General features: G+C 39.8%; 1 pseudogene across 1 annotated transcript in view; it reads right to left on the bottom strand.

Moving 5' to 3' along the window:
* Positions 1 to 9,467, bottom strand: part of LOC310719325 (voltage-dependent L-type calcium channel subunit alpha-1C pseudogene) — a 46,429-nt pseudogene extending 36,962 nt beyond the window's left edge. Inside the window, exons 1-2 of the transcript XR_014538273.1 lie at positions 9,293 to 9,467; positions 3,292 to 4,013 (exon numbers count right to left, since the gene is read on the bottom strand). The product of XR_014538273.1 is annotated as a voltage-dependent L-type calcium channel subunit alpha-1C pseudogene (transcript). The remainder of the gene's footprint in view (positions 1 to 3,291; positions 4,014 to 9,292) is intronic.
* Positions 9,468 to 10,236: the final 769 nt, after the last annotated feature.

Genomic DNA, 10,236 nt, shown 5'->3' on the forward strand with positions numbered 1-10,236 from the left:
GTGTGTATATGATGGTGTGTGTGTGTGTGTGTAGTATGTATATGATGTATTTATGAAGTGTGTATATGATGGTGTGTGTGTGTGTGTGGGTGTGTGTGTGTAGTATGTATATGATGTATATATGAAGTGTGTATATGATGGTGTGTGTGTGTGTGTGTGTGTGTGTGTGTGTGTGTGTGTGTAGTATGTATATGATGTATATATGAAGTGTGTATATGATGGTGTGTGTGTGTGTGTGTGTGTGTGTGTGTGTGTGTGTGTGTGTGTGTGTGTGTGTGTGTGTGTGTAGTATGTATATGATGGTGTGTGTGTGTGTGTGTGTGTGTGTGTGTGTGTGTGTGAAGGATGTATATGATGTATATATGAAGTGTGTATATGATGGTGTGTGTGTGTGTGTGTGTGTGTGTGTGTGTGTGTGTGTGTGTGTGTGTGTGTGTGTGTGTGAGTGTGTGTGAAGTATGTATATGATGTATATATGAAGTGTGTATATGATGGTGTGTGTGTGTGTGTGTGTGTGTGTGTGTGTGTGTGTGTGTGTGTGTGTGAAGTATGTATATGATGTATATATGAAGTGTGTATATGATGGTGTGTGTGTGTGTGTGTGTGGGTGTGTGTGTGTGTGTAGTATGTATATGATGTATATATGAAGTGTGTATATGATGGTGTGTGTGTGTGTGTGTGGGTGTGTGTGTGTGTAGTATGTATATGATGGTGTGTGTGTGTGTGTGTGTGTGTGAAGGATGTATATGATGTATATATGAAGTGTGTATATGATGGTGTGTGTGTGTGTGTGTGTGTGTGTGTGTGTGTGTGTGTGTGTGTGTGTGTGTGTGTGTGTGTGTGAGTGTGTGTGAAGTATGTATATGATGTATATATGAAGTGTGTATATGATGGTGTGTGTGTGTGTGTGTGTGTGTGTGTGTGTGTGTGTGTGTGTGTGTGTGTGAAGTATGTATATGATGTATATATGAAGTGTGTATATGATGGTGTGTGTGTGTGTGTGTGGGTGTGTGTGTGTGTAGTTTGTATATGATGTATATATGAAGTGTGTATATGATGGTGTGTGTGTGTGTGTGGGTGTGTGTGTGTAGTATGTATATGATGTATATATGAAGTGTGTATATGATGGTGTGTGTGTGTGGGTGTGTGTGTGTAGTATGTATATGATGTATATATGAAGTGTGTATATGATGGTGTGTGTGTGTGTGTGGGTGTGTGTGTGTAGTATGTATATGATGTATATATGAAGTGTGTATATGATGGTGTGTGTGTGTGTGTAGTATGTATATGATGTATATATGAAGTGTGTATATGATGGTGTGTGTGTGTGTGTGTGGGTGTGTGTAGTATGTATATGATGTATATATGAAGTGTGTATATGATGGTGTGTGTGTGTGTGTGGGTGTGTGTGTGTAGTATGTATATGATGTATATATGAAGTGTGTATATGATGGTGTGTGTGTGTGTGTGTAGTATGTATATGATGTATTTATGAAGTGTGTATATGATGGTGTGTGTGTGTGTGTGGGTGTGTGTGTGTAGTATGTATATGATGTATATATGAAGTGTGTATATGATGGTGTGTGTGTGTGTGTGTGTGTGTGTGTGTGTGTGTGTGTGTAGTATGTATATGATGTATATATGAAGTGTGTATATGATGGTGTGTGTGTGTGTGTGTGTGTGTGTGTGTGTGTGTGTGTGTGTGTGTGTGTGTGTAGTATGTATATGATGGTGTGTGTGTGTGTGTGTGTGTGTGTGTGTGTGTGTGTGTGAAGGATGTATATGATGTATATATGAAGTGTGTATATGATGGTGTGTGTGTGTGTGTGTGTGTGTGTGTGTGTGTGTGTGTGTGTGTGTGTGTGTGTGTGTGTGTGTGTGTGTGTGAGTGTGTGTGAAGTATGTATATGATGTATATATGAAGTGTGTATATGATGGTGTGTGTGTGTGTGTGTGTGTGTGTGTGTGTGTGTGTGTGTGTGTGTGTGAAGTATGTATATGATGTATATATGAAGTGTGTATATGATGGTGTGTGTGTGTGTGTGTGTGGGTGTGTGTGTGTGTGTAGTATGTATATGATGTATATATGAAGTGTGTATATGATGGTGTGTGTGTGTGTGTGGGTGTGTGTGTGTAGTATGTATATGATGTATATATGAAGTGTGTATATGATGGTGTGTGTGTGTGTGTGTGGGTGTGTGTGTGTAGTATGTATATGATGTATATATGAAGTGTGTATATGATGGTGTGTGTGTGTGTGTGTGGGTGTGTGTGTGTAGTATGTATATGATGTATATATGAAGTGTGTATATGATGGTGTGTGTGTGTGTGTAGTATGTATATGATGTATATATGAAGTGTGTATATGATGGTGTGTGTGTGTGTGTGTGGGTGTGTGTGTGTAGTATGTATATGATGTATATATGAAGTGTGTATATGATGGTGTGTGTGTGTGTGTGGGTGTGTGTGTGTAGTATGTATATGATGTATATATGAAGTGTGTATATGATGGTGTGTGTGTGTGTGTGTAGTATGTATATGATGTATTTATGAAGTGTGTATATGATGGTGTGTGTGTGTGTGTGGGTGTGTGTGTGTAGTATGTATATGATGTATATATGAAGTGTGTATATGATGGTGTGTGTGTGTGTGTGTGTGTGTGTGTGTGTGTGTGTGTGTGTAGTATGTATATGATGTATATATGAAGTGTGTATATGATGGTGTGTGTGTGTGTGTGTGTGTGTGTGTGTGTGTGTGTGTGTGTGTGTGTGTGTAGTATGTATATGATGTATATATGAAGTGTGTATATGATGGTGTGTGAGGTGCGTGTGATTTTGTGATATGTGTGTCGGTGTGATGGTAGCAGCACTGACCTCATTCTCAGCTCCACTACCAGCTTCATGAGGAACTGAGCTGAGTCTGAGGTCCTACTCTGATAATCAGACCAGATGTGTGTGCACGCTGTAGTGATCAGACCCAAATCCAATCCACAGGTCATAACTCTAGCTGGACCTAAATGTGCTTCTTGGTGTGATGATGGTGCTGAAACTGGATCTCAGGGTTCCTATCTGATCCTCTGTCGCAGTTGAGGAGAATTTGAAAGTGATCGATCTAAAATTAGCACGCGACGCATATGAGACCCAAATATGGACATAGTGAATTTATGGACTTCACAGAGATGAGACGGTCCTGAGAATCATGTCTCCTCCCTAACAAGCCCTCCATATGGCGCGCACACACACACACACACACACACACAGCTCGCAGTTGAAAAAAAATATCCCACGTTACCTTGATGGTTTTCCAGGGTTTCCTCTGGGAGAAACATGTTTCATTCCCAGTGATCATAGACGCAGCTCAGCTCGTGTATCAATAAGATGAAAGGAGCGAAATAAAAAGCGGGGCGGAAGGAAAACATCCCCGAACCCGCGAAGAAAATGAAAATCAGAAGAAGGAAGGACGCAGCCGCTCGCGCTGCCCTGCTGAGGGCTGAGGGAATATTACCTGATCCCCATCATGGAGTTAAAAAGCGGGAAGAAAACGAACCCGTGCATCCTTACAACATCCGGGCCCTGATGAGAACAAACACGGCACGAGCTCCACTTGCGCCAATAATAATCGTAATATCCTTCTGTTTCCCTCGAATGTCTTTAAAACTGGACGCAGCATAAAAACGAGCGACCGTCAAAGTGGAGTGAAAAAATGTGATGCATTCCAGGCCAAAGATTCGCGTTTATCGGGTTAACAGAACAGAGCTGCTGAGATCCATTCCCATCGGTACTGATCCCAAATCAGACGGAGACACTGTGCGCGCGCGCCGCAATGAAAATTAGGTCTCTGAGATTCGTCCTTGCTCTGTTCCGAGGAAGAGGAAGAGGAAGACACGACCGCAGTCGCCCATGGCCCTTCTGGCAAAACGTGCAGTGATGCTTGTCTGGGGAGTGAGAGACCAGTTCCCTCCTTCTCTCCCACTCCTCCTCTGCAGACTTCACTGACTGCTTCCAGATGTTCTTCTGCTACAGAACAGAATAAATAGTTCACAATTTCCAGACATGCCAGCTCGTGGGTGGGGTACAAAAACCCCACTATTATTATTATTATTATTAGTAGTAGTAGTAGTAGTAGTAGTGTTACTAGTGATACTAGTATTAACAAACTAGAGCAATTTTCTTAAAATATATTAAACTTTTTTTATCAAACATTTATCAAACATCTCTGATGGTACGCAGACCCCATAAGCAAACAGAGAGGTTGTTTAGACAGCAGGGGGTTCGGCCTGGTCATGGGAAAGTGGAAAGGGGATATTAATAGGGTAAAGGAGGATCTGCCAAAAGGGAAATAAATAAATAAAATGGGAAATTTCTGAATTTAAATATTCCCAAATTCACCCAGTAAACACTTCTTCAGCCACGGGTCTGTGCTGGGAACCGAAGCAGTTCAGATTCAGTCTTCAGTTCATCACATTCACACACTCACACCCACACACACATTCACATCCAGGGGAAATGTATCTTCTACAATCCGCATACATACAGGTGTTTTTGGAACTGGGAGGGAAACCAAAGAACCAAGAGGAAATCAGACAAGGGAAGAACCTGCACAGAAACACCTTACAACAATGTACTGTACGGCTTCAATGCTCCTCACATATTTCTAGCAGCCACTGTAATGTGCACCTGATTTTTTCCAGTAACAGCTGTGAAAATACCAGTATCCAGTATCACTGCACATCAGCACATTTATATAAAATCATAGAAATGCAGGTGGAGAGTTTCAGTTCATTCTTACATCCGAATGGGGATCATTTATACCAGTGACTTTTACTGTGTCTCGGTTAATGGCTACTTGAATATTCCCCAAACTGCTGATGTGGGATTTCTGCATGTACTACTGTCTGTTTGGTGAGCAGTGAGCAGCAGTGCTGAGGTTGTTGGTGCATGAGGTCAGAGTTTAATGGTCTTCTGGTTTGAGCTGACATCATGGCTGTTAACACCTGTGGTGGGAGGAGGAAGAATCTCATATGCTGTTTAGTTCGAAATTCCCTCATTGGCTTCAAATAGGTGGTTTGGTGGAAAAAGAACCAAATTGAAATATAAAATAAATGAGTTTTTAATGGGTCATTTGCTCCACATTGCTGAACATGACTGGATCAGTCTCTGGATCAGAGCAGAAATTAACTGTTCACAAAAACCGTGTAAAAATAAATGATCTGAATGAGCTTTACTCATCACATCATGTCTGTCTCAAATCAGGCAAAACTACTGGAGCCATGACAATCAATCTACAGCGTACAGGAGACGGTGTGGATCAGCGTGAATACGTCTGTGATGTGCAGCTTCACAAAATGAGGAGTGGCAATAAGAAAATAGTAAAAGTATTAAGAATGCCCATGTCCACCATTAGGGCAATAATGAGATGAAAAATGCCTGTAGTCTAATCTTAAACAAAAACTCAGACACTACCAGAACTTCAAATGGGTTCAGGTTCTCTGGACAGAAAAAAAAGAAAATCAGACTTTTTGCTGTAAATTCCACAGGTGGGTTTTGTGCACACAGAGAGGTTTGGATATAAAAATATGGAAAAGTACATCATGCCCAAGTTTAAAAACATCTGTGGCTAATAAACCTTTAAAGTTGTAGTTCTTCCAAAAGACTTGGATATTTTTTTACCACTTAAACATCAATAGACATTAAATAAACATCTGCATGCCTCTGCCAAGAACCTTAATATAGGCCATGACTGAATCTTCCAGCAGAACAATGATCCACAACATTGACCACACAATCAAAGTCTTCTGAAACGAACCTGTGCTGTGAACTCAAGAGGGAAGTCCACCTGCATGGACCTCAAAGTCTGAAAGCTCTGGTGAGATTCTGTATAGAGGACTGGTCTCCAAACTATCAGCATGTATTCTCCAACCTACTCAGGCATTATAGGAGACTCTGAGCGTTATTTTGGAAAAAGGACAATTATTTTTTAAGTGTTGTTTTTAGAAAAACATCACCGTTCAATACAGTTACACATCTGAATGAGAAGCTCTTTTATTCTTCTTACCAAAAATACTTATACTATATTTATTTTGGTTGCTATGGTAAAACAGTAACTCTTTATGTAACTAGAACTAAAATTAACAATGTACAGGAAAATCTCCAAAGAATTCCCATGTTTCATTTAAAACAGACGATCAACTCAATAACCGCACCTCAGATTTATCATCTAATCGCTTATTAAGGAAAAATACAGTGTCAACTGAACTACAAAAAGAAACTTTATTCCTGAAAAGATTTTGTGTCCTGTTCACAAACTCCCACTTATGTTGTATTTACAATATAAACAGCCTTCAAAACAGTTGTTACGGTGTTGCTGGGGTCATGCAGGCAGTTGTTACGGTGTTGCTGGGGTCATGCAGGCAGTTGTTACGGTGTTGCTGGGGTCATGCAGGCAGTTGTTACGGTGTTGCTGGGGTCAAGCAGGCAGTTGTTACGGTGTTGCTGGGGTCATGCAGGCAGTTGTTACGGTGTTGCTGGGGTCATGCAGGCAGTTGTTACGGTGTTGCTGAGGTCATGCAGGCAGTTGTTACGGTGTTGCTGAGGTCATGCAGGCAGTTGTTACGGTGTTGCTGAGGTCATGCAGGCAGTTGTTACGGTGTTGCTGAGGTCATGCAGGCAGTTGTTACGGTGTTGCTGAGGTCATGCAGGCAGTTGTTACGGTGTTGCTGGGGTAATGCAGGCAGTTGTTATGGTGTTGCTGGGGTCATGCAGGCAGTTGTTACGGTGTTACCAGGTGCCTGATAAAGTATTCAGTGTGGTTGTTATTTAGTACAAGGTAGTTGTTATGGTGTTGCGAGGTAATTACTTTGGTGTTTCAGGTGGTTATTTAGGTCTTGCTAAATGGTTGTTATGATGGTGGTTAATTGGGGTTTTTATGTGGTTGCTAAGGTGTTGCTATGTAATTGATATAGAATTCCAAATGGGTGCTGCAAGTTGGTTGCCATGGTAAGTGGTTGCTAGGTAGTTGCTATAGTACTACAGCTGGTTGCCAGGGTGTTGCTATACATTTACTGTAAGATACAAAGTGATTTCTACCGTGTTTTCATGTCATTGCGATGTTTTCCTTAATGCTTGATGGGGCAATAATTTGTGGTTTGCCACTATTGATGTGTTGAATCAACTATATAGATAAATATATAATTTAATAATAGTATATTGTGAGTTAAATGTCATATTTATGTAAAGCTGCTTTGTAAAAATGGTTATTGATAAAAAAAAACTGCATGAAAATGACATCACAGTCAGAGCTTTAGCAACAAGCCCTGTAGTTGTACTCTTTCACCTGCAGATGGCGACAGAATCGCGCTAATAACGCAGTCATGTTCTGATGCGGCACGTGACAGTATTAGGCGTAGAAGTTGTTGTGTACAAATAAAAACTTGAATGGAAACAAATGACACTTTTCGTTACACCCTGTTAACTCGTCATTCATTTATCTTCTTCTTCCTCTTTCGGCTGCTCCCATTAGGGGTCGCCACAGCGGATCTCCGTCATTCATTTATAATGGTATTAAAATCTGACAACTGCAAATAAACTGTAATAAAATCTACATTTGTTTTTGGAAATATCTCTGTGGAACTACTCAAAATCACCGGTTTTACCGCAGTCTTTTTATTCTAACATGTTCACACTATAATAAAGCTTAAAAAGTTTTCAGGAGTTTTCAGATCTTTCAACTTTTATTAAAGCATTAAAGTATATCCATTAAAAGCTGTATAATTTTTTAAGAGCAAAAAATTAGTAAAATTAAATATTACAAGATTTAAAGTTTAGTATTAATGTTGCTCATATTTAATCCATAGATAAATAATTAACTAAACAATAATATTATAAAAATGTAAAATATAAATATTATAGTTATTTTAATACACTACCAGTATTCAGAATCATAAATATTTTCTAAATTAATTCATTCACCATGTTCCTTCATGTTTTGTCAAATACAGGATGGTTGCTGGAGGAAGACTGAAGCAAAAACTTCACTTATTTAGTGACATTCAGAGATTAAGTGGCATGTGCTCTGTAAAATCAGCATATAATCAATTGTAAATTCTGTAGAATTTAATATATACATTTATTTACTGAATTATAAGATTACAGTGAAGAAAATATGCATTTACTGAGCATATTCTCATCCTCATTTTATGTTTTAAAAAGAGCCAAATGATAAAACTTCATCAAAAAAGGCGTTTGGAAGAAAAAGTGATGGCTTTTTTAGGAACCGACTCATTAATCTTTGTCAGTAAAGCTGTGATCTTTCCATCCTAAGTACAAAAAACCATATAGTTGTTTGTGTAAAATGTAAGTTGTTTTCCTCCTGAACAGTAGGGAGATAAATAATGCCCAGAGATGCAACAAGCTACGGGAGTTATTACAATCGGTTTTAAAAGGCCACAACAGCAGATTCAAAAAGCTACAAGGAACATGCAAAACACCACATTCTCTCCAGACAGAAGATATGGCTGAGTACAACGTCATGTCCTTTCTACTGAGGCATGCGGTGAAAATGCAAACTGTTCATGTCTACTTTTTATCATAACAGAGGATGTTTTAGGGTTTTAGGGTTTTAATCTTTAGTAAAAGAATCAAACCTTATTAGAGATGTGGAAAAAACATTACTCAAAACTGTGGAACACAAAACAATGTTCCTCAGGCTGATGGTGCAATGTTCAGAGAGAGAATAGAGAAAAGCTGGAAAAGGAATAACTGTAGCTTGTTCTAACTTAAAATAAAAGAGCAAAACAAAAAGAGAGTATTTTAAAATCATTAAATAAAATAATATATTAAATAAATATATTTTTCGAGTTGTAAGTTACAGAAAGAGATACAGTACGGATGAGTACAAATGTAACTATGTATGAGTGAGAATTATTAAACTTAATCAAAATAAACATGACAGATTTGTTACATATCCTTATATTTTGTAAACCATCAGCTCCAGAGGTGTGCATCTGGAAAAAACATGATTTGAGTTAATAAATGATCGCATTAGCCATGCTGTGATTTCCTGTAATGACCACAATATTACCCTCTGTGTTCAACTCACATTATTCTCTGAAAAGCTTTTTAACTCACTGATTTGCTTCTACTCATCATCATGAAGAAATTGCTTACGTATTGCAGCCTGAAAGATCTACTCACTGAGGACCTGAAGCTGCTGCACCAGATTTGTGGCTTTGTCTGCCCATAGGAAAGTGCAATGTAACTATATGAACGTTTATTTTAGCAGAGTATGAACTTACCTTGAGTTTGTTCTTCGTAGATGTTTCTCAAAAATACATCAATCTGTGGCCCATGTTATGGAAAATTCCAACGTGCAAACATGAATGCTGTAAGTAATTAATAATGGGGTGGATGAGAACTGAAGTGATTTAAAAGTGTGTGTATGTCTTCTGACAGACCTCTGAGGCACAGCTCCTTTTATGGTGTAGAGTTATGTGTGTGGTTGAAAGCCTGAGTACTGAGCTCTTATCCTGAGTGTGTCCAGACACCACTGCACACCCAATCACACAACCCTGATAAAATAAAATACCTTTAGCTTAAAATCAAGAAAACATACAGTGCATGTTCAGTCACGCTCATGCAGAGCTGCAGTTCACACCTGCAGCGTAAATGTGTAAGATGTTTGATGGTCAATATATAAAGGTTTATGTTACACTGGCGGGCAAAAGTATTTAGTTTTCTGATTGTTTTTGGCGTCTGTTCTTAAAGTCACATGCACTGTTTAGACTCCAAATTTCACTGCACTTTCTGGTAAGTTTCTACAACTCGCATACACTTCAGTCAGCAGTGTAATGTTCTGACCTGTGAGTCGCCCCTACCCAATGCCCTCCTATATTTATATCGGGTCTTTACCCTTACCCACTGCCCCCTACACTTACCCAGTGCCCCCTACCCTTACCCACTGCCCTCCACCCTTACCCACTGCCCCTACCATTACTTACTGCCCTCTACCCTTACCCACTGCCCCCTACCCTTACCCACTGCCCCTATCCTTTCTTACCCTTACCCACTGCCCCCTACCCTCTATTCTTACCCTTACCCACTGCCCCCTACCCTCTATTCTTACCTACCCTTACCCACTGCCCCTACCCCTACCCACTGCCCTCTACCCCTACGCACTGCCCCCTACCCTTACCCACTGCCCCTACCCCTACCCACTGCCCCCTACCCTTACCCACTGCCC

This window comes from Silurus aristotelis, assembly GCF_946808225.1.
Source record: "Silurus aristotelis genome assembly, chromosome: 24".
Classification (NCBI taxonomy): Eukaryota; Metazoa; Chordata; class Actinopteri; order Siluriformes; family Siluridae; genus Silurus; species Silurus aristotelis.